Below are 21219 nucleotides of genomic sequence, written 5' to 3' on the forward strand. Positions count from 1 at the left end.
AATCAACATCTGTTGCCCCTTGTTCTCTTCAATCCCCCATCATTCTGAAGGAAAGTGGTAGTCAGGTTTACCTGTTATGGTTTGGGCACATTAGAAAGCAAAGACCACCTAACCTGGTGCCCTGTTCATTCCCCATCTCACATTTCCAGTTCTCCTTACCCAGGCAGGTGCTAGTATTGATGATTCTTAGGGATCATGTAGCCACAGTTTCTATGTGAATTTTCTTGGATCTGACTAAGAAATTGAGAGGAGGAAAAATGAACAGACATGTCTTTGAAGGTAGGTGTTTTTCCCTTTTTCTTATATCCCTGGTGTCCATCTGGTATCAATGATTATTTTTAAAAAACTGGATTTTTTAAAGAGCATGCTGTGCATTCCTAGAGTGAGCAAATGACTTACCTGGAAGACTTTATTCAGAGGTTTATCTTTTAAAGGAAAAAGGAGCCACTGTCTGGTAGACATCTCTGCAGGTGGCTGGTGTTTGAAGAAGGATCTGTAAAGGCATTAGGGACAAAGATTGTGATGAGAGGAAAGACACTGAGCTTAGAAGATTATCTTTGGTGGCTTCTTCCCTCTCAATTCATCCTCTTAGCTTCCTTAGGAGACACCGACGAGGCAGGTGCACTTCCTGATTGCTGCGACTGGAGACCTTGTCTATGGTTAAAACCCACCCCATCAATTCACTCTGGGAGATCAAACAAGAATTTAGATATGCTCATTATGCCATTCTATTTCAAGAGAAATGTTAGGAGTCCGAAATAGAAATTGGCTGCTTGGGGAAGAAATGAGGCTTACCTTGTTCACTCTGGAGTTATTCGGGCAGGATATGTCAGATAAGTTTCATATGATATTTTCATTATGTGAGAGAATTTGCATTCTCCCCTTTCTTTTTCATTTTGTTAAAATTTCAGAAATACAGAAAGGCAGTATAAATACCAGATGACTTTCTCCTAGTGTTAACAGTTGGTAACATTTTGGTGTATTTGTTTCGGATTTTTATTTAATAGAAGAAATGAAACATCACAGATAAAGTTGAAATATACTATGTTTCACTTCTCAGTTCAAGTTCCCTCTCTCCCCAGAAGCAGTTTCTAATAGGAATTTATGTATGTCTTTTCATCTTTTTCTAAATGTACTTTTACTATATATGGATTTTAATTAAAAATTATTATATGTTGACAAACTGTAGCTATACAAAGTAATGTTATGATTTTTGAATAGAGTGTAGAATGACAAAATCAAGCCAACCAATTCATCCAGCATCTCAAACATTGACATCTTCAGTGATGAGAACATTTGAGGTCCACCCTCCAGTGAAACTGAAATAATTAGATGTATTTAACATGGTTGTGCAACGTCTTTTAAAAAAATCATACTTGGTTGTCTATTTAATTGAGGCTTTATACCCTGTGATTATCATCTTCCCATGTTTCATTAATTTGAGGACATGTACCGTGTTAAGTGTTCATTAACATAAATGACATACTGCATGTTACTTGCGTTTTCAATTTGTCTACTTTGATAGTATCTAGTCATGTTGATATAAAGACCAGATGACATTTTCACTTCTAGTTTTTGTGTTGTGTGCCATGTCTTTTTTAATGTACCTGGTTGCTAGTATAAATCCATTGTTGTTTCCTTAACGTTTGGTAAAAATCCTTATTTGTTTGCATGACTTAAATTGATTTGAAATTTAAGAATTGACGCTGACAGTAAGTTGAAATCTAACATTTGGCTGAACTTTCCATATTTATACTAGCACACAGTCTCAATGCTTTGTGTTCCAAAATAAGCTGCACCGGTATTGCAATGGGTATGGGATGGTTTGCAAGGGACTCCAGTAGGTGGCAGGGAATTTTTGGTTCAATTAACATATGCAGAAGTGCTATTGCTAGGGCCACTTTGAGAACTTGTTATTGTGGCCGGAAGTGTTGTTATTTTAAAAGTTTTTTTTTTTTTAATTTCTTTTGGTAACAGTTGTTTGTTTTCAATATTTAAAAAATATATTTTTTAGTTGTAGTTGGACACAACATCTTTATTTATTTATTTATTTTTATGTGGTGCTGAGGATCGAACCCAGTGCCCCATGTGTTCGAGGCAAGCTCTCTACCACTGAGCTACAGCCCCAGCCCTTGTTTTCAGTATTAAAGCAATGTCTCCATTAGTTTGAGAAAGTTACGTAAAGTGAATATCTGTAATATTATGTTTATCCCCGTCTTCTAGTTAGGTCTCATTGCTCCTGTTGCCTGTGGGGTGTTTTCATGTGAATATCTCATATTTGCCTCATTCAGAAGTCCTAAAATGGAACAACACGTCCATTTTTCATTTGACCCAATTCCCATTTGTGGGACCACAATGGTTTTCATGAAACTTAAAGTTTAATCCTAACGGCTCTTTGAGTTTCTATTTTCAGGCTTGCTTTTCCCCCTTAATGTCTCTCTTGCACTAATCTCTTCTAATCTCATTGCCATCTTCTTGGTCTAATTATGCTCACCTCTGGACCACGTGACCATTGCTGTTGCTTTGCTGAATGTGCAGCCTGCAGTTTACCCTACCCTGTTCCCTGTTAGAGTTTTAAAACATTACTAACAGCACACTATTTTCACAGAGGTCTTCCTCTGGACTTGTAAGGGCTCTGAAATTGCTATAGTCAAACTCAGATTCTCCCACTTACCAGCTGAATGACCTTCAGATTGTAAATGCTTCTTAGACTCAATTTCTGCTGTGTAAACTGAAGTAGTAATAATGGTAGTTATATGGTTGTAGGAGGCTTAAACCAGAGACTATACCTCCTATTCTGTAGCTGGCATGATGGACTTACCCAGATTTCATTGTTCTTAATATTGTGCTGCTCTTGAAGCATTCAGCCTTAACATTTAAAACACAAACCTGTTTTGTAATCAGATCAGTTTCTTTGGTCTTTTACCCTCCTCCCTTCAAGTCAAACCTGTACATGCGTGATATGTGCTCCTGTAAGTGTACACACCCCAGTTTTGGGTCCTTTCATAGTTTTTCATTTATACTGTCCTCCTGTTCTATTTTTACTTTGGGTGCTGGGCATTGAACTCATAGTCTTGCACAGGCTAAGCACGATTCTACCACTGAGCTACACCCCTGCCTCCTTATAGTGGCTCCTTTTTGTTTCTATTCTTCTTATCTTCTAACAATCCAACTTATACACACTCCCTTTCATTTGTTTGCTTCTTGCAACACTAACTTACAGTGATATATTTCTTTATTTGTCTTTATGCAGTGCTACTTGTTAGTTTACTAATTTGCATGTAGAAGCTCTTTCTTCATCTCAATTACAAGTCCCTTCTGGTCTGGCCCTCTATTTTGGAGTCAATCTGTAGCCTAATCATGGCTAAGGCTTATTTAATAATAACTCAGTAAAGCTTCTTACTTGGTAATGTTTATGCTTGGTGTGAAAAGGACATGAGAGAGTGGTCAGGAAAGTTTGACAAACAAATAGACATTCATATTTATTTATTGTGGACTGTGTGCTTGGTACTCCAAAAAATATAGTGATATATTCTGCATGTGCACACACACACACACACACACACACACAAACAGACATATATACACTTATGCTGGGCATACACAATTTTTAATTTAATCATTACTTTTTAGAATTTCTCTGTGACCTGGGTTTTGGAAGCAGATCCATGGTGAGATTGGTTAAGAAGTTGTTTAGCTGTTAGAGAGTATGGCTTGGACTACTGTGTTGGTGACAATGCAGATGTAGGGAAGAGGACCAATTAAAACAAAATCAGGAAGATGACAGGATGTGGTGATTGATTGGATGTAATAGGTAAGAGGGAGATAAGACTCAACCTGGACTATAAGATTTCTGACAGGGTCATCTGGGTGGATGGCCATGCCGATCCATGCTGTTCACAGAGGGCATGCTGGGAGGAGCAGCTGTGGGGAGGTAGTTAAAAGATATAATTGTTTTTAAATGTGTTGAGTTTGAGGTTTGTGTACATTAAGTGAAAATTACACTTGGTTGTCTGGTGGGTCTGGGATGGGGACAGAAAATTGGAGTCATCAGCTTGAAAGTGACAACTGCATTTGGTTTTGGTATTCTTTAATGGCAACATTTTCAGATTGGACAGTACCTCTTAAGTCTGTACTGTAAACATTTTGGCTGAATGATTTCATTAAGTTTTATTAGATTCCTATTATTTGAAAGGCATAATATGGGTTCTGGGCAGATACAAAGATGAATACTATCTACTTTCTCTCTTGGAACCTTAGATTCTATGGGTAAACTAAATAAAAATTGAAAGCAGAATGAACTATGAATAGAAAGGCAAATGAGGATAGCTTATGGTTGCTGATTTATAATGCAGAATTTGATGGCATGTAGAAAATTAGGAGGGGATGGTGTTGAAGATAGTTTATTTTGAAAGGCATTTATTTTTCTTTACCAGTAGCCAGAGAGTGGGGAAGAGATTGTCCAGGCAGACTCCTATGTGCTGTGTGATTTGAGCCATGTTATACTTGCGTCGATGTAGGGTAGGCACTGTATAAACATTGGGTGGGGTGGGTATGATTGTTCTGCAAATCTGTATATTTGGTTTTGTTGGTTCTGGGAGCCAAAGAATCTTTTAATTTATTAGAAGGCCATTAAAAGTCGGTTAATGCTATAAAACCATATTATCTTAATTTGTTTTGTTTCCATGGCATTAATACTGTATGAAATGCTTGCTTTTGATTGTTGGAGAATATGGGGCCGAGTTTAGGAGTGCCTTGGTAACTGTAGATGTACTACTTTCTAATGAACATTCTGAGATATATGCTGTTCTTATTATTTCTTCAGGACTAGGAATAAAATTCTGAGGTCTAATAAATCCAGACGTTTATTTGTTAATGGCAAAGAAGATTCTGTTCTGCAAAGAAGTGGAATTTCTTCCACTGTTTGCATTTGTCTTGTTTTGTGGTGCTGGGGATTGAACCTGGGGCATCCTGCATGCTAAGCAAACACTCTATCACTGAACTACAACCCCCACACTGTGTTTGCATTTTGTGATAGCCCCCTTGATGTTATTTGTCTTAAAACAGACAAAATACTTTTAAACTCTTTGCTTTTCTAGATCCTGAATGCTTATCTCTTAGCATTAAGGTATGTGTGAGTGACCTGCAATGTAGGGGAGGGTAGGATTTTCTTTCTGCATTGAAGTTCCACTCGGCCACATGAGAGGATATGCTGAGTGACTGCTTATGTAGGTTTCCAGTTACCTTGTAACTGTGCCTATGTGAAGACACTGAAGAAATGTTGACAAAATACATTGATCTGAATGCTTGTAATTTTTCTCAGGCTGTGATCTTTTTTAAAGATAGAATTCTGGTGTAATTGGTTTTATTTTCCTGGTTCTGGGATCAAACCTAGGGCCATGTGCTTACTAGGCAAGTGCTCTATCCCTGGGCTACACTCCCAGCCCCACAGTTCTTTTGTAATTGTACCAGAAGACTCAGAAAGACTTTCTAATTAATTTGAGGTATGCTGATTTACAGTCTTTTTGAAGACTACTTCAGATTCCTTTTAAACTATTCATATCAACTAATTTTGTTGATGATATAAAATGACATTTTGGATTGTTTCTCTTCGTTTGTAATGAAATCATTTCTTTCTTTTCTTTCTTTTTTTTTTTTTTGGTAGGACGTAGTAACGAATGAGAAGATTTAATAAGTAAGTGCATTAACTACAAAAATTGAAGCTATTCTGATATCTCTAAGCATCAGCATCCATGTATCTTTCTTCCTTTCCTCTTTCTTCTTCCTTCTCTCCCTTTCTGTATTTATTTACTTTTTTATTTTGTGGTACTGAGGATTGAAGACAGGGACTCACACATGGAAGTACATCTCCCACCTTTTAATTTATTATTTTCAGAGGGTAGTTCTCAGTTGCCCAGGCTGGCTTCAGTCTTGCAGTTTTCCTGTGTTAGCTGGGATTATAGATGTGAGCCACCATGCCTGGTTTATTTCTATTTTGATGCTGGAGATTGAACCCAGGGCCTTGCACTGCTAAACCACTGGGCTATATCCCCAGTTATTTTGTTACATTTTTCTTTAAAAAAAAATTTCTCTTGCACATTATTAGAAGTAAGAACGTATATAAAATGAAAATCTAAGGAAATCTTTGTCCTTTTTTTTTTTATTGTGGTGCTGGGGATTGAAACCAGGGCCTTGTGCATGTGAGGCAAGGACTCTACCAACTGAGCTATAACCCCAGCCCTCTAAGGAAATCTTTGTGATAACTCAGTTAATGAGAAGGTGAAATCTAGTTGAGAGAGTCATTAGCTATTTTTGATTATTCATCAGCAATTGCTACTGGAACTATGTTATTTCCTATTATTTTTCTAGCCTTTCAATGGTTGTAAGTAACAATTCTATAGAAGTATCACTTCTTCATTGTTGGAGGATCTATCCATATCTTATATTACCTTGGTTCATTATTTTATATGTATATAAATGTACTTACTATGTTTATGGATGTAAACAAAACTTTTAACAGTAAAATACAGAACAGACAGTGTGCATGTAAGTGTGTAGCTTGATGCATTTTTGTGAATTGGACATACTTGTTGAAATAGTTTATTTTGCAAGTAATTTTTCTAGGTTTGTGTGATGGGAACAGATATTTGTCTAAACCTTGAATTTAGAGGTACATTTTATTTATTTATTAGTTGTTGATGCACCTTTATTTTATTAGTTGTTGATGGACCTTTATTTTATTTATTTACATGTGGTGCTGAGAATCAAACTCAGTGCCTCACACATGGTAGACAAGTGCTCTACCACACAACCCCAGCTAGAGGTACATTTTAGCTTGGCAGAAGATGTGTGGCTGTTCTTCTCTATGTTAATCAACTTTCATTACTCTATCGAATATCTAAGATAATCAATTTATAAAGACAAAGCTCTTAGTTTTGGAGCTCTCAGTTGCTTTTGGGCCTGTGGCCAGGTATCACATCGTGGTGGGAAGTATGTGGTAAAGCCAGTTGTTCCTCTGATGGCCAGGAAGAAGAGAGGAGAGCCTGAGGTCTTAAGGTCCATTTGAGGACCCCGCCCCCCCCAATGACCTGACATTCTCCCACTAGGTCTCACCTCTTAAAGGTTCTACTACCTCACAGTAGCTGGGAATCTACTGGGGGGGGGGCAGGCATTCCAGATTCAAACCATAGCATCACCTCAGGTGTATTCAGGCTTAGCTGCTCATGGTCATGATCTACAGACCACGGCACTGAGGACTTGAGATCCTTCAGTCTGCCTAATTTTCAGACGGGAATCAGGATCTTGCCCTCTTCAGCTTCCACAGAGCCACAGCAGGTTGTCTTTTTATTCACGTCTGCATCCTTGTAAAAGGCCTCATTTTTCACAGAAGGACTTCAGATGTGTCTGTAGGAATCCAGCAACTCAAGTAGGTACTCTCCCTGCTGTTCAGTATTTGTCAAAGTCTTTGTTTGAAAGGAGCGGTATTTAGGAAGGAGTGTATAAAGCATGTATACATCATACATTACACTAGATATTTTAAAATACACTCCTGGATCAAGCCAGATTAGCAAGAGAAAGTGTCCTTATTTTATGTAGTTTTATTGGCATACCAAACAGACTTCTATTGAATCATTAACTGGCGTGATTTTTGTTGGTGTTGTCATGGCCAATTCTTGGAAATCCCCTAATGGTGTTATGATCGCCTAGCCCCACCACCCACTATTTTTTCCTTCTTAAGTAGAGCAACAGGTTCAGAGCCAGTGATTGTTGCCTATCTTAAGTGAATTTTCCCTTAGGTTTCTCTGTTCCTTCCGAACAGGCTGCACATCTGCAAAGAGGGTAAGGCACATTGCAAATCTCGCTTAAATCCCTTTTGCTAGGAAACCATGTTTGTGAGCTCATTTGTGTCTTTTTACATTATGCACATGAACTATTTTAATTAATTTTAAAAATTGCAATACTAGAGTTGCAGGTCATAACAAGGTCATACACTTGTTCCTTTAATTACTTGTTTCTAGTTCAGCTGATATTGGTGCAGTGTTGAAGTTTCTATTGTGCCAAGCAGTCCAAATATCCCACAAAGTGATCCTGACGTCATTTAATGGCAGTAGAGGCAGAGCAGCACGTACTTATTTCAAAGGGTTGTGGTCTTCAAAGCAGCTCCCCAGCTTCATAACTCCATCTCCACAACTGCAGCCCAAGCTGTGCAGCTGGTGGTCTCTGATAAACTATTCAGCAAGTTCTCCAAAGACATTTTTAACTTGTGATCATTTGATATTTTTACACATCTTTTACCATAAATATTTTACTTTAATTTCCTACTGAACGTTTAAGAAAAACAGGATGGAGGATGTGCATGTGGAGCAGAGCCCCATAGATAGAACTGAGTAGGCGCGCACGTGCCTCCTCTGCACCCAGCTCTACAGGGGAGAGAGACGTGGTTGCTATCCATAGATTGTCTGGCTTTCTTAAAATAATGTTTTCTAAACCTTTAAAGCCTCTGTACCATTGGGTTCTTCTTTGTGGTGATTATAACCACGAGACAGATTTGGCCTTAGAGGAGATGTTGTGATTTTTTTTTACTAAATAAGGATAAAGGTGTAGTCAGTTGAGATTTGCCTCAACTTCATTCTTCTGTGTGTTGAAGTCCTCATGTTCCTGAAGGACTGGCTCAAATACCTCTTCATCCCGGAGCTTGTCACCCTTTTAGCTGTACTGTAAAGTTCAGTGGCATCATCCAACCTAAAGTCATTGGATAGAGAAGCTGAAATAGGTCTGGTTCATCCGTTAAGTTTTACAGATGGGAAACCTTTAGCCTGCTAGGGTGTGGGCCTGGGCATGTCAGTATTGCTGAGAGAACCCGTACAACCCAGGCTACAGCCCACTTTCCCTGGCTCCACTGCAGTTTGCTTTCCATCCTGGGAACCTGTCCTTTTAGAATACTCTGGTTGGGGGCTGGGGTTGTGGCATAGTGGTAGAGCACTTGCCTAGCATGTGTGAGTTTGATTTTCAGCACTGCATATAAATAAATAAAGAAAGAAAATAAAGTTACATTAATAATTAAAAAAGAAAAAAGAATACTCTAATTGGAAATATTCTGCATTAACCCAAGTTTTAAATATATTTTTCTGATTTTATATAATTTAAAAGGCAACTTACTGATTTTGTATTTAAAATATTCTTACTTTGAAAACCAGTTCCTCTGTGTAATAAATCATTTTTATAAATGTGGTAGTTCAGAAGGACAATGACAGAATGACTCATTTTGTGGTACTGTCTGAAGATGTTGGACAAAGTGGGTTTACAAGTTGGGGATCACACAAATTAGACCCAGACTCATGGAATTTAGTTAAAATCTACCAGTTTATTGAGAATTGAAGGCTGTCAGTCATTGCTGTGGGCATTGAAGACATGGCTTTGAGCCAGCTTTGTGTAGTACCTGCTGTCATGGAGCTTACTTGGTAAGGGAAGAGCAATTTCTAACTTGAATATCAAATTATTCCATTCTTTGGCTAGAGCAGTGGGATTACAACAGCAGAAAAGTTCTTCACCTGCCTTTATAGAAGGTCCTAAATAAGTCAGATGAACATGTTTTATTCAAATAAAGAATTATGTAACCACAGATTCCATGGACTTAGCCATACAGAGAAAGCTGTCTTGATCCATAAGTAGCATATGGAATAATCAGAACAGGAGCTTTGGAATGAAGGTACTTGACTTCTCAGATCTCATTTTGTATGTATGTGAATTGGTACTATGACACTTTGTAGATAGCCAATGAGATTACTAAGGTAAAAAGTGACTGTCCTAGCATATAAGAGATGTTCAATAAATGGTTGCTGCTATTATTGCGGCTATCTTGTTGCTATGGTGTTTAAGGAAGTAAATAACAGATGTGCTTAGGTTTCTTAGATACCTTATTTTTTTTCCTACCACCACAGTTCTTTACCTTATATCAGTATGTTTTTTTCTTGTGGCACCACAGATAATTAAGCATAATGACATGCTGCCAAGAACATACTTGGGAAGTTAAGTGAAATTGCACTCTAAAATGCAAATCAGTGAGAGTGATATTACTTTTAGGAGGCACTGTGCCCAGGGTTAGTACCGTGGGCTGGGTTACCTTGGCAGCTTAATTTACCTATCAGTACCTGAATATTCTTATTTGTAAAATAGATGTACAAGTATGTCCCGGTTTTACAAAGTTATGGAGAGAGAATGAGTTTACATGGGTGAAGTGCTTTAGAACACTTTTTAAAAACTAATTCTATTAATTTTTATTCATTATTCTCTCAAGTAGTATTGTTTGCTTGTTCTTTGCTGTTGATCACATTTAATTGAGAAAGTCTTGATTCTGATTTGCAATTAAATGTGATCAACAGCAAAGAACAAGTAGACAATACTACTTGAAAAAAAAACTTCATTTGTTTGTAACAAATCTGAGTCTGATTTTAATTTACCAGTTGTGTAATAACCTTTGCTTTTGTATTTTTATTATGGAAAGTAGTTGTGAGTATTTTAGTTACCAACACTTTTGCACCTGTTATAAAAATGTGTCAGTCTGAAATTAGGGACAAAAGGTTGCCTCTGCAACAGTCGATTTGTTGGAGAGACTGAGTATCTTGTTAATCATAACTGTGGGGTAATAAGTAGAGGTAATCAAAATATTTAAGGAAGTGTAGATAGTTATGGAAAAAGAAAGTTCTTACTCTTGAGTAATTAGAGTTGGACTTGGTATTGTTATTGTGAATATTCTTGAAGGAAGAGCAATTTTGTGAATCTGAAGTTTTTCTTAATTGTTTTTATAATAAAAGTGTTTTAATCAGCTTTTTTTTTTTGCTCCTGTGACCAAAAGACATGACAAGAAAAATTTTGGAGGGGGAAAGTTTATTTCAGGGCTCAGAGTTTCAGAGGTCTCAGTCCATAGAAAGCCGGATCCATTGCTCTGTGCCCAAGGTGAGGCAGAGTATCAAGGTGGAAGAGTGTGGTAGAGGAAGATGGCTTAGGACATGGCACTAGGAAGCAGAAAGAGCTCCACTCTCCAGGGACAAAGGCATATCCCCAGTGACCCACCTCTTCCAGCCACACCCCACCTGCCTATAGCTACCACCCAGGTTATCCTTCTCAGTGGGCTAATGCACTGATTATGTTGAGGCTCTCATAGCCCAATCATTTCACCTCTAAACTTTTTTGCATTGTCTCACACATGAGCTTTTGAGGGACACCTAATATATAAACCATAACAAAAGTGTTTTTTAGAAATTTAAAAGTGAAAATCCAGATGACAAAATGGCTTGTAAGGTGCTCTGTAATGTAGCCTGTCTTGCTTTCCCACTTCAGGGTCATTATGTTCTAGCTGCACCTCCTTTGGACATCTTGGGCCTCTTTATTCCTCAGTGTGAGCTCATGAAGGACCTTCCACTGTTCTTCTCTCACCAATGAATGATTTGGATCTCAGTTTAATTTCATCTTAGAGAAACTTCCTCTTTTACCCAAAGACAAATATGCCTCCTCTCTACTTATAGTCATTATTCTCTCAAGTAGTATTGTCTACTTGTTCTTTGTTGTTGATCACATTTAATAGTATTTATTGGCTATTTATCTATTTGGGTACTTGTATTTTGGCTTTTTTTGCTTGGTGGATATTAAGCTCTATAAAGGCCAGGGGTGGTGCCTGTGTTGTTCATCACAACAAACCTATCACCTAAAGGCAGTGGCTGGCTCACAGTAAATAGTACATATTCTTAATGTTTAATGACTTATCAAATGGATACAACAATGGGGGAAGTTAACAAATGTTTTCTATAAATTAGCAATTATATTAAATTAGAAATTACATTAAATTAGCAATTATATCAATCTTTGTAGGCCTTGTCGTCTCCTGTTGCGGGTACGATGCCATTGGAACACAAAAGTAATCATTGATAATACATAAATGAGTGAATATGGCTGGACTCCAGTGAAGTTTTATTGCTGGAAGAAGGTACTGGGCCAACTTACTGCAATTTGCTGACCTCAGAACAGATTGCATATTGGATACATAAACTCATTCACATCTGGAATGATGTTATTGGGCCTAATGACTAAGGTTTCAAAGGGCAAGCAACCTAAGCAGATAGAACACTTGGGCTGCATGTGAACGAGAATTAATATTTATTGAGTGCTGCTGCAGTCTGGCTGGGCACAATTCAGGAGCCATTTGTCAAAAGAAGCTAAAAGAGGCTGTAACAACCTATGGTCCTCAAGCACCCTTCACTGTAAGCTTGGTCAAATCCATTACCAACTTGAACATGACGCCAGCAGATTGGGCTAATATGTGTAAAGCTGTGCTAAATGAAGGGCAATACCTGTTATGGAAGGTTGCCAATGAGGAATTTTGCAAGGAGTCGGCTAGGTGAAATGCCTCAGTCTGGCTGGGCACAATTCAGGAGCCACTTGTCAAAAGAAACGAACTTTATATTTAGAACACAACACCACACCACATAGCTCCTCAGGAAAAACCCTCAGAGCCCAACTGCCACCACCGGCTTCCCACAAGCCTCTCAACCTCCCCCACTCCTCCTGCTCTTGAGGCCTATTGGCTGGGTCGCGTGGACGGAGCCAAAAAAAGTCCCCCAATGAGCAGCTCCATGATCTGAAAGGGCAGGGAAACAGCCCAATGAGCCTCACCGCAGAGGAACCAATCAGTTAGCAGCTAGAAGTTTGCTGGGGCCGCTGTGAGCCAATCATCAGCTGGCAGCTGGAAGTTTGCTGGGGCCCCATTGGGCTGTGGCTCTCAACATCGCGCTTACTACATGCCACATATATGGAAACTAGGGACTAAAAGCTGATGATGGGCAAAGGCTTTAGTCCTTGAAGCTAAGAACTGCCTATAGCTACCGCGCAGGTTATCCTACTCGTTGGAAAGTAGACAAGCCAGCGATTATGTTACATGGTTTTAGTAATGTATGTATAACATAGTGGGAACAGAGATGAGGCCATACCATAGAACAGAAAGATGAGTTTTAAGAAGTTGCTTACAAAAATAGAGGACAGAGAGAAGGAAACCAGCTTCACTGAGCACCTTCTCCTTGTATTATTTTTTCTGCTTCTTGGCAAAACTCTAAAGAAGGTGTTATGAGGACCTGGAGCTCAGAGAGTTAAGAGAGGTAATACATGTGACATTAGGATTTGAGGACGTAAAAAGATTTGTTTTTAAAGCCAGACTGAAGTCCAGATCCCTGCCCTGCCTCTTTCTTTACTGACTTGGGTAAGTTGTTGAGCTTCTTAAGAAGGCTCTTATGAAGATCAGATGTGAGTCTTATAGATCACGGAGCAGGGAATTGCTTAAGTGTTCAAGCAATGACACGGTTTTATTAATGTTAAAAATATGGTTCAGAACCAGATCTGGATAATTAAAAAACTCACTCTTTACCTCTCCTTTTGTATTTACTCTTCTCATTACATTTCATTAAAAGAACACACTTTGTCAAAATTTGTTAATTGCCTTAATTAAGTTAAATACATACCATGATGTATATTTCATGGACCTTGGAATAGACACATTGTTAACACTGAATAGTTTGTAGAAATTATTCTGAGAAATTATTCTTTAGAAAAGGATTCAAAGTGAATTCTTTTTTAGATATGAAGGCATTTTGACATGACCCAAGCTCTTAATTTTGTTCTTTTTAACATCCTTTGCTTATCAGTTTACCTAGTTTCATTTTATGCATCTTTAAAAATGCCAACAATAAAAACTGTGCCTCTGTTAGGAACCTAGGGAATCATGTCTTGGTCTCCTTTTACACATGATTCCCTTGAGGAGATGTCTGTGTCAGAGAGGACGTCTGTTTCCTTGGTATTTACAGTGCATGGTACTGGTTAGGTTTTTTCCCTTTCCAACCACTTATTTCTTTTGCTTTCCTTGGTTCTGCCCTTGACCTATCTTCCTACCCTACAACCCCCACTTTAATCAGTCTGGTGGAGAGGATGCATTCTGATAGCAATTTTACATTTCTTCATTTTGCTAGCATGATTATGCTTTCTTCCTGAATTCATTCTCTCTTGGCTGGATGGCTTCTGCAATTGTTCTAATGAGTTAATTTTCTAAATCACATTTTTTTTGATATATTTTTTTTTAGTTGTAGTTGAACGCAATATGTTTATTTTGTTTATTTATTTTTATATGATGCTGAGGATCAAACCCAGCACCTCCCACCTTGAATTTATAATCCTCCTGCCTCAGCCTCCCAAGTCCCTGGGATCACAAGCAATTCTAATCTTATCTCCCACTTTTCATTCCAACATTTACCTTGTGTTTTATCCCAACTGTAATAAACAGTTTCCTTAACATGTTCTGTGCTTCCCACTTCCATATGTTTGCTCAATCTGTTGGGTGGCAGCTTAGATTAATGCTTGGTCTCTTCAGTCAGATTCTTGGTACTTTGATAGTTTGAAATAACATTTTATTTAAAAAAACTCCCTGGGCTGGAGTTGGTGTCCATTTTGCTTATCTCTACTCTAATTCCCTGATTGATCAAGGTGGTCACCAGGGAGGTGAAATTTAGAGCTCAGCTTCCTCATGCTGCAGGGTTTATTGTCCACCATCATCCCTCTCTAGGTTTCTTGCTTGCATTGTACAGTGGACCCTCTTTATCCAGGAGTCCTGCATCCATGGGTTCAACCAATCATGGCTCAAAAATATTGGGGAAAATATTGCATCTGCATTGAATGTGCATAGAACACTCTTTTCATGTCATTATTCCCTAAACAATGGAGAAAACACCCTTTTACATACTTTTTGCATTGTATTGGATATTATAAGTAGTCTAGAGATGATTTAGTGTACACAGGAGGAGGATGTGTGTAGGTTCTATGCATATCCTATACCATTTTATATAAGGGACTTGAGCATGTATGGGTTTTGATATCCTATGGGTCCTGGAATGAATATCCCACAGATACTAAGGGGTAAGTACAAATACCTTAATCATTTGTTTCCTGTCAGCCCAGGCCCTGGTGCTTCTATTTGTCTCCTTTGGTTCCTGCAACCCTCTCTATCTCAAGTCTCCCTTCCTGGGGATGAAAGCCTTGCCCCTGGAGTTGAGTCCAGGGCCAGTGGCTCTATCGGATGCCTTCCTTGCTGGTGAGCACCCTATCTACCTGATTCCCAAGCACCCCAGGATTCCTTGTTTGTCCCCCGGCCTGTGTCCGGTCCTCATCTCCACATTCGTTAGATGTTTGCCTTCCTCCTCCAGCTGTAGGTGGCCTCTCCTCTCCATCCTCCCCTCCCATCCTTTCCGGTCTGCAGATTATGGACCAGCTCCAGGATCTCTCCCCTTCCTTCTAGCTGCTTAGATCATGCTTCACAGCCAAGTTCTGAGAAGGGGAAATACTTCAGTGATGATTTTATACAGAGACTTTTCTGTATGTGGCTCATGAGCCAATTTACTTTCTCATCACAGCCAACATTGGTGGAAAAATGTAGCTCTGTAGAACTTTAAAGTTCTGACGGTGGTGGACAAAAGTTAAGAGGGACATTTTAGGACTTTATCTGGTGAGAGCCATAGCTAAGTAGGTATGACACATGGCAATTTCCTTGTCAGCCTACCCCATGTTGCTTAGAGGAAGGACTCTCCATTGTGGACCCAGGTCATTTGCAGTGACTTTGCATGAAAGGTGACCTTGCTCAAGGACCAGGGCAGATCCGGGTTTAGGGTGGATCCGGGTTTAGGGCGGATCGGGGTTTAGGGCCGTCCAGGTTTAAGGTGATTCCTGCTGGGAATAGGGCGTATCCTGCTGCCTCAGGCGCCTTGAGTTCCCCTTGAGTTCTCTCGGGATTCAGAGAGTATTTGGGATTCAGAGTCTGGTGGAGAGCGTGGATTTTGTCCAGAACGTGCGTGCAGAGTGCCGGTGTGAGTTCGGGAATAAAGAATTGCTGTTTGAATCTACAAGGCTTGTGAGTGGCTCGTGATTTTGTGCCCAGCCAGACTGCGGCATTTATCCCTTCCATAATACCGACTCCCCTTTTTTTGGATATGAACAATTGCTGTGTTCTGAATATTTATTTCAGGAATTGTGCAAACACAACTTGAATACTGTGACTTCATCCTCCTTCACCCCATCAAGTCACATTCCTAATTTATCAAATTCAAGAGCTACTACTGTTAGTTGGTAGAACCTGTTAAATTTCTCAAATTCAAGAGCTGCTGTTGTTACTTGGTATAAGGTATTTCATGGCGCAAAGGGATTTGAATATACTACTAGTACAGAATTTTGGATTTTCTTTAAAGTGTTTCATAATGGCATATGACTTAGATATGCTTGGCCCTTAGACCCCCTGTATAAGCAGGCTCATTGTGAGATTTTGCCTTGTATTAGCCTTCTCAAGCCTCCAGGGCAAGAATTCATGAACTGGTATGTAATCAGACTTCTATCTTCTAAACTCATGACCTGTTTATACTTCAGTACAGGTTAAATATTCCTTCTCCAAGATGCTTGGGACCAGAAGAATTTTGGGTTTTGGATTTTTCAAAGTATGGAACATTTTTGTTTATGTTATATCTTGGGGAAGAAATCCAAGTCAACACACAAAATTCATTTATGCTTCATATACAATTTATACATCTAGCTGGAAGATAACTTTAGATAACATTTTTAATAATTTTATGCAGGAAGCAGAGTTTTATGGTATAGAATTTCCGACTTGTGATATCTCAAGGTACTCAAAAAGAGTTTTGGATTTTAGAACATTTTGAACTCATGTATTCAGATTAGAAATGCTGAAGCTGTATTATTTATGCAATTTAAACAATAACTAAAACATAAATGTCAGCTTTTTAAAATAAAAAGTACCTGTGGTAATGGATACCCAGCTTAATGCATGGTGCTTAAGTTTAAGCTCTATTTCACCAGCATTTACTAGTTCAGTAAAACTTTTACAAGAAGATACAGAAAGTAAGACAAACCAGTGTCTGTGTGTGTCTCCCAGGATAGAATAGCTTATTTTTTAGTATATTATGTGACCAGAGGATTTCCTTAAAAAGTTGGATGGTGTTCTGCATTACTACCATTGGTGTGTTCCTGATTCCCACCCCCTGTCTATTCAAGGGTCATCTGATGGAGAACAGCCTAGGAGATACATATTGGGAGGTAAAGGAAGAATGGAGGTACTGTTGGCATTGAATAAGTTAAGTACTCAGGGTTTCTCACAGGTGTTCCTATTATGACCACTTCCAGGAGATGATGGCAGAGAGTGCTTTTCCATACTTAAATCCTTGTGTGTGTGTCTCAGAATGAATCTTATTCATCCTGAGAGACACACACAGACACTGGCTTGTCTTACTTTATGTATCTCCTTGTAAAAGTTTTGCTGAACTAGTAAATGCTGTGGATCTGGTCTTCCACCCATTTCATCATCAAATGCACTGCCTGGTAGAGTGTGAAGCCTCTGGGCTGCGGTTGGTACATTTATGGTAAACACCAGAGAGTTCCTGCCCCATGAACCAGTTGGCAGTCTTACATAAATGGTGGTGCAGGTCACTGCTCCCATTGCTGGGGAGGAAAGTGTTCAAGGCTAGTTTTTTGTCTCATCTGTGTACAAGATCTGCTTTTGCTAATGCATCTACATTATCTCACTGTTAAAATGGCTAATTCTGGACAGGGAACTGTTGAGACAAAGTCAGTGAGAACAGTTTTTCTTGGTTGAGAGATAAAAGATAATTAATTAAATTTGGGCTCCCTATGGCTGATTTGCTGGATTGACATAAGAAAACTTTGATAAGGAACTAAAGAATAATTTTACAGTATAAACTTTTAGTCATCTAAATTTGCAAAACCATTGAAATTCTTTCTGTAATAGAAAATTGGGGATAAAATAAATCTTTCACTGAGCTGAAATGTATCATGTAGAAAATAACCTTTTCAGTTAATTTTAAATTGGATCAGAAGAGAGTTACTAGCTACTTGGCTAGAACATAGTTAAATATGATACATGATGTTTTTACTTGTTTTTAATTTTTCTATCTTTACAAATGATTGAAGGGAAAAACCCATAGTTATGTGTAGGCATAAGGGAAATTTGTATCGCTGCTTCAGATCATTAACTAATAACTAGATATAGACAGTCTGTTCATTTATAGAGAATCAGGGAGGTTGGAATGGAATGGATTTCCCTTGGGAATAATTGAGTCCTTTTTTAGGTAATTAAGTATAAAGTAATTAACAAGTAGAAAAAGGGATGACAGTGATATTCATGATCATGTCAAAAGCACTCTATTTATTAAACAGAATTTATCAATAGTTGCTATATAGTGGTTTGTGTTTTTAATGCCACTTTTCCCTAAGTATGGACATGTAGGGTTATTTTAGAACTGTTCTAGTGAATTTTTTTTTTTTGTTTTAAGTACTATGCCTGTATTTTCATGTGTATTAGTAAAACATAACAAGCTCTTCAAACACATGGTTTCACTGTATTTATTTTAAAAGGTTCAAATGTAGGTATTTAAGTTAAAAAGTTGGATTTAAGAAAAATGTGATATAAAAAGTAGTTTTTAATGTAAAAATTGTGAGGACAGCATATAGAGGAAAGTTGGAATTACTATGTAGATTATTGATGACATAGCAGCTTCTGTTTAACTTTATTGAGTTGGTGTATTTGAGAGTACAAGTAACCTGGGGAGCAGTGTTTAGAGTGGAGGGATAATTTTGCCTGGAAGGTTGAACCCTAAGTCTTCTCACTGAGTGGGTGATGTGATCATGTTGCACTGAGGCTTTTCTGATTTCCTTTTAGTCACTGTTTAGCAGGGTGTGGGGCCCACTCCCCCACTACCCAGTGTGCTCCTCAGAGCAGGGAGAGGATCCCTCTCTCTATGATCCTAGCCCCAGGCCTGATAGTTGCTCAGTAAATGTTCTTTGTATATGTGCAGTTACCATTCAGTCAGTCTAACCAGAGTAAAGCTGAATGTTTAATCAGTCCCTATAGACAATTTACCAGATAGCTTTTGTGTGTAGACAAGCTGTAGATTTTTTGTGCAGATAGCTTTAAAGGATTACATTTTTAAAATAAGAACTTGTTTTTCTTCTTGGTGGTATCACTGTGGCTCTACCTGGACAGGAATCTTGAGTCAGATGGGGTAGAAGGGACAGTGGGATCGAGACCTGGGTCTGTGCTGTTCTCAAATAAACAGGAAGGGTAAGATGGAGCTGCAGCTTGCCTTAGAGGGCTGTGGGTCAGAAGAAACAATAGTGTGTAAGCACCAATGCTGTTAAGTTCTACAGAGTGATTTTTTTTTTTCATGTGCCATAGGTATCAGCACATGATATAAAGCCTAATGTAGAGGCTTTTGTATTTAATGCCCACCCACCCTCTGCTACCCACCCTCCATCACTTGATATTCCCCCTTTCTCACTTAAAAAACAAACTAAAAAAAGCCCCATCAACAAATAACAGAATAGAAGCCTGCTTCTTGTTTACCTCAACTCTTTTTTTTCGGGGAAGAATATGGATTAATATTTTTGTGCTATTTATAAAATACTTTTTCTGACATGCATTGGTAATTCCAGAATACATTCTCTTGGTGATTAAAAACATAGGAAAAGAAAAATAGATAGGATTTTTTCACTTGATGCTGTTTTTTTAAAGGAGTTGATAGTAGTATATGATTCTGCTACATTGAAAGGAAAGTGTGCAAAGAAATATGGTCAGGTAATTCTGATCCCACATTTATGACTGTCACACATGACAAGGTTTATTGACTATTATCACCTGCCAGTGTGTCAGTTTTCCATCTCTGTGACAATGCCTGAGATAAACAACTTCAAAGGAGGAGAGGTTTATTTTGGCCCACCATTTCAGAAGTTGTAGTTCATGTTGCTTGGCTCCATTGGTTTTGGTCTTAGAGCAAGTCAGTACATCATGGCAGAAGGCAAGTGCTCACCTCATGGTGACCAGTAACAAAAAGAAGAAGGGCTGGAGTCGCAATATCCACTTCACAGTCATGCCTCCAATGACCTGCTAGGCTCCGCCTCCTAAGGACTTTACCACTTCCCAGTAGGGCCATTGCCAGGTGACCAAGCCTGGTGACACATGAGCCCTTGGAGGGACTTTTAAGATCCAAACCATAATGGCCAGGTACTGTGAAAGCCATTTTATTTTCATAGTGACACTAGGAGGAAGACATTATCTGATAAGTGTCAGAGCTTGGATTTGAATCTAGGGATGATTGACTCCAAAGCCTAATGGTTGTCAACCATGTCTGTTCATTTCATTCCTTAGAGGTGTTGTTGAAATTCTCCATGTTTTAAAATTTTTTCAACATACACTGTGATTAGTGTCCTTATCTGGTGATTTTAGCATCTGGATTACTTGTAATATTTTTTTTTCTTTTGGGGAGCACTTTACCATTAAGCTACATATCTAGCTCTTTTTATTTTTTTTAAATAAAAATGAGAAGTTCTCTTAGTACAGGGTCTTACTGAGTTGCTTAGGTCCTTGCTAAGTTGATGAAGCTGGCCTTGAATCTGTGATCCTCCTGCTTTCAGCCTCTTGTGTCACTGAGATTATAGGCCTGTGCTACCAGGTCTGACAGTTTTTTTTTCCTCCCATTGGTTCTATCTCTTGGTATGTCTAGTAATTTTTGATTGAATATCGGACATTATATATGGAAAATTGTAGAGGCTCTGATGATACCTTCCCACACAGGATTTTCTTTAGCTTCTTGTAGGCAGTTGGAATAGAGATAATCATTTAACTTCTGTGAGGGATTCAGCTGATTAAAAGGCTATGTTTAGTCCAGTTTATTTTGAGTTCTCCCTTTCCCTATTGGTGGAATTCTTTAGAGGTCTCAACTGGGTATAGACCTTTAGGGGTCCCACTAAAATATGGTAGGATTTACTAGGGTCATTCTCCTTGCTGGAGCCTGTACTCCAGTGTTCGCCTTCCCAGTATGTTGAGACAGACTGTATCTCTGCTCAGTTTTTCATTCCCTTAGCAATTTCATTCTACCAGTGGTTTGGTTGTCTTTGCTGATGAATCTTGAATACTGTGAGAAGAAAGGCAGCTGGGATTACTGGGCTCACTTCTTCATGCCTTTCCTTTCTCTGGAATCTTGACCCCTCAAGTCCTAGCTCCTTCATAACCCAGTGTTTGTCATCCTACCTGTGTCAAACAAAGTCCCTGCCAACTTCTGTCTTCTAGCAGTTGTCTTCTCCCTACCTTCTTAACCTCTCATCTCCACT

The 21219-nt window shown here is 38.6% G+C and overlaps 1 protein-coding gene across 4 annotated transcripts in view; it reads left to right on the forward strand.

Annotated features, from left to right (window-relative positions):
* Mpp7 (MAGUK p55 scaffold protein 7) overlaps positions 1 to 21219 on the forward strand; it is a 235856-nt gene that overhangs the window by 17046 nt on the left and 197591 nt on the right. Inside the window, exon 2 of one of the 4 annotated variants that reach the window (XM_076831406.1) lies at positions 5666 to 5695. The exons of the other annotated variants lie outside the window; for them this stretch is intronic. The gene's annotated coding sequence lies outside the window, so the exon portion shown is untranslated. The remainder of the gene's footprint in view (positions 1 to 5665; positions 5696 to 21219) is intronic. 4 annotated transcript variants of the gene reach the window in all.

The sequence above is a fragment of the Callospermophilus lateralis genome, chromosome 13, assembly GCF_048772815.1.
Source record: "Callospermophilus lateralis isolate mCalLat2 chromosome 13, mCalLat2.hap1, whole genome shotgun sequence".
Taxonomy (NCBI): domain Eukaryota; kingdom Metazoa; phylum Chordata; class Mammalia; order Rodentia; family Sciuridae; genus Callospermophilus; species Callospermophilus lateralis.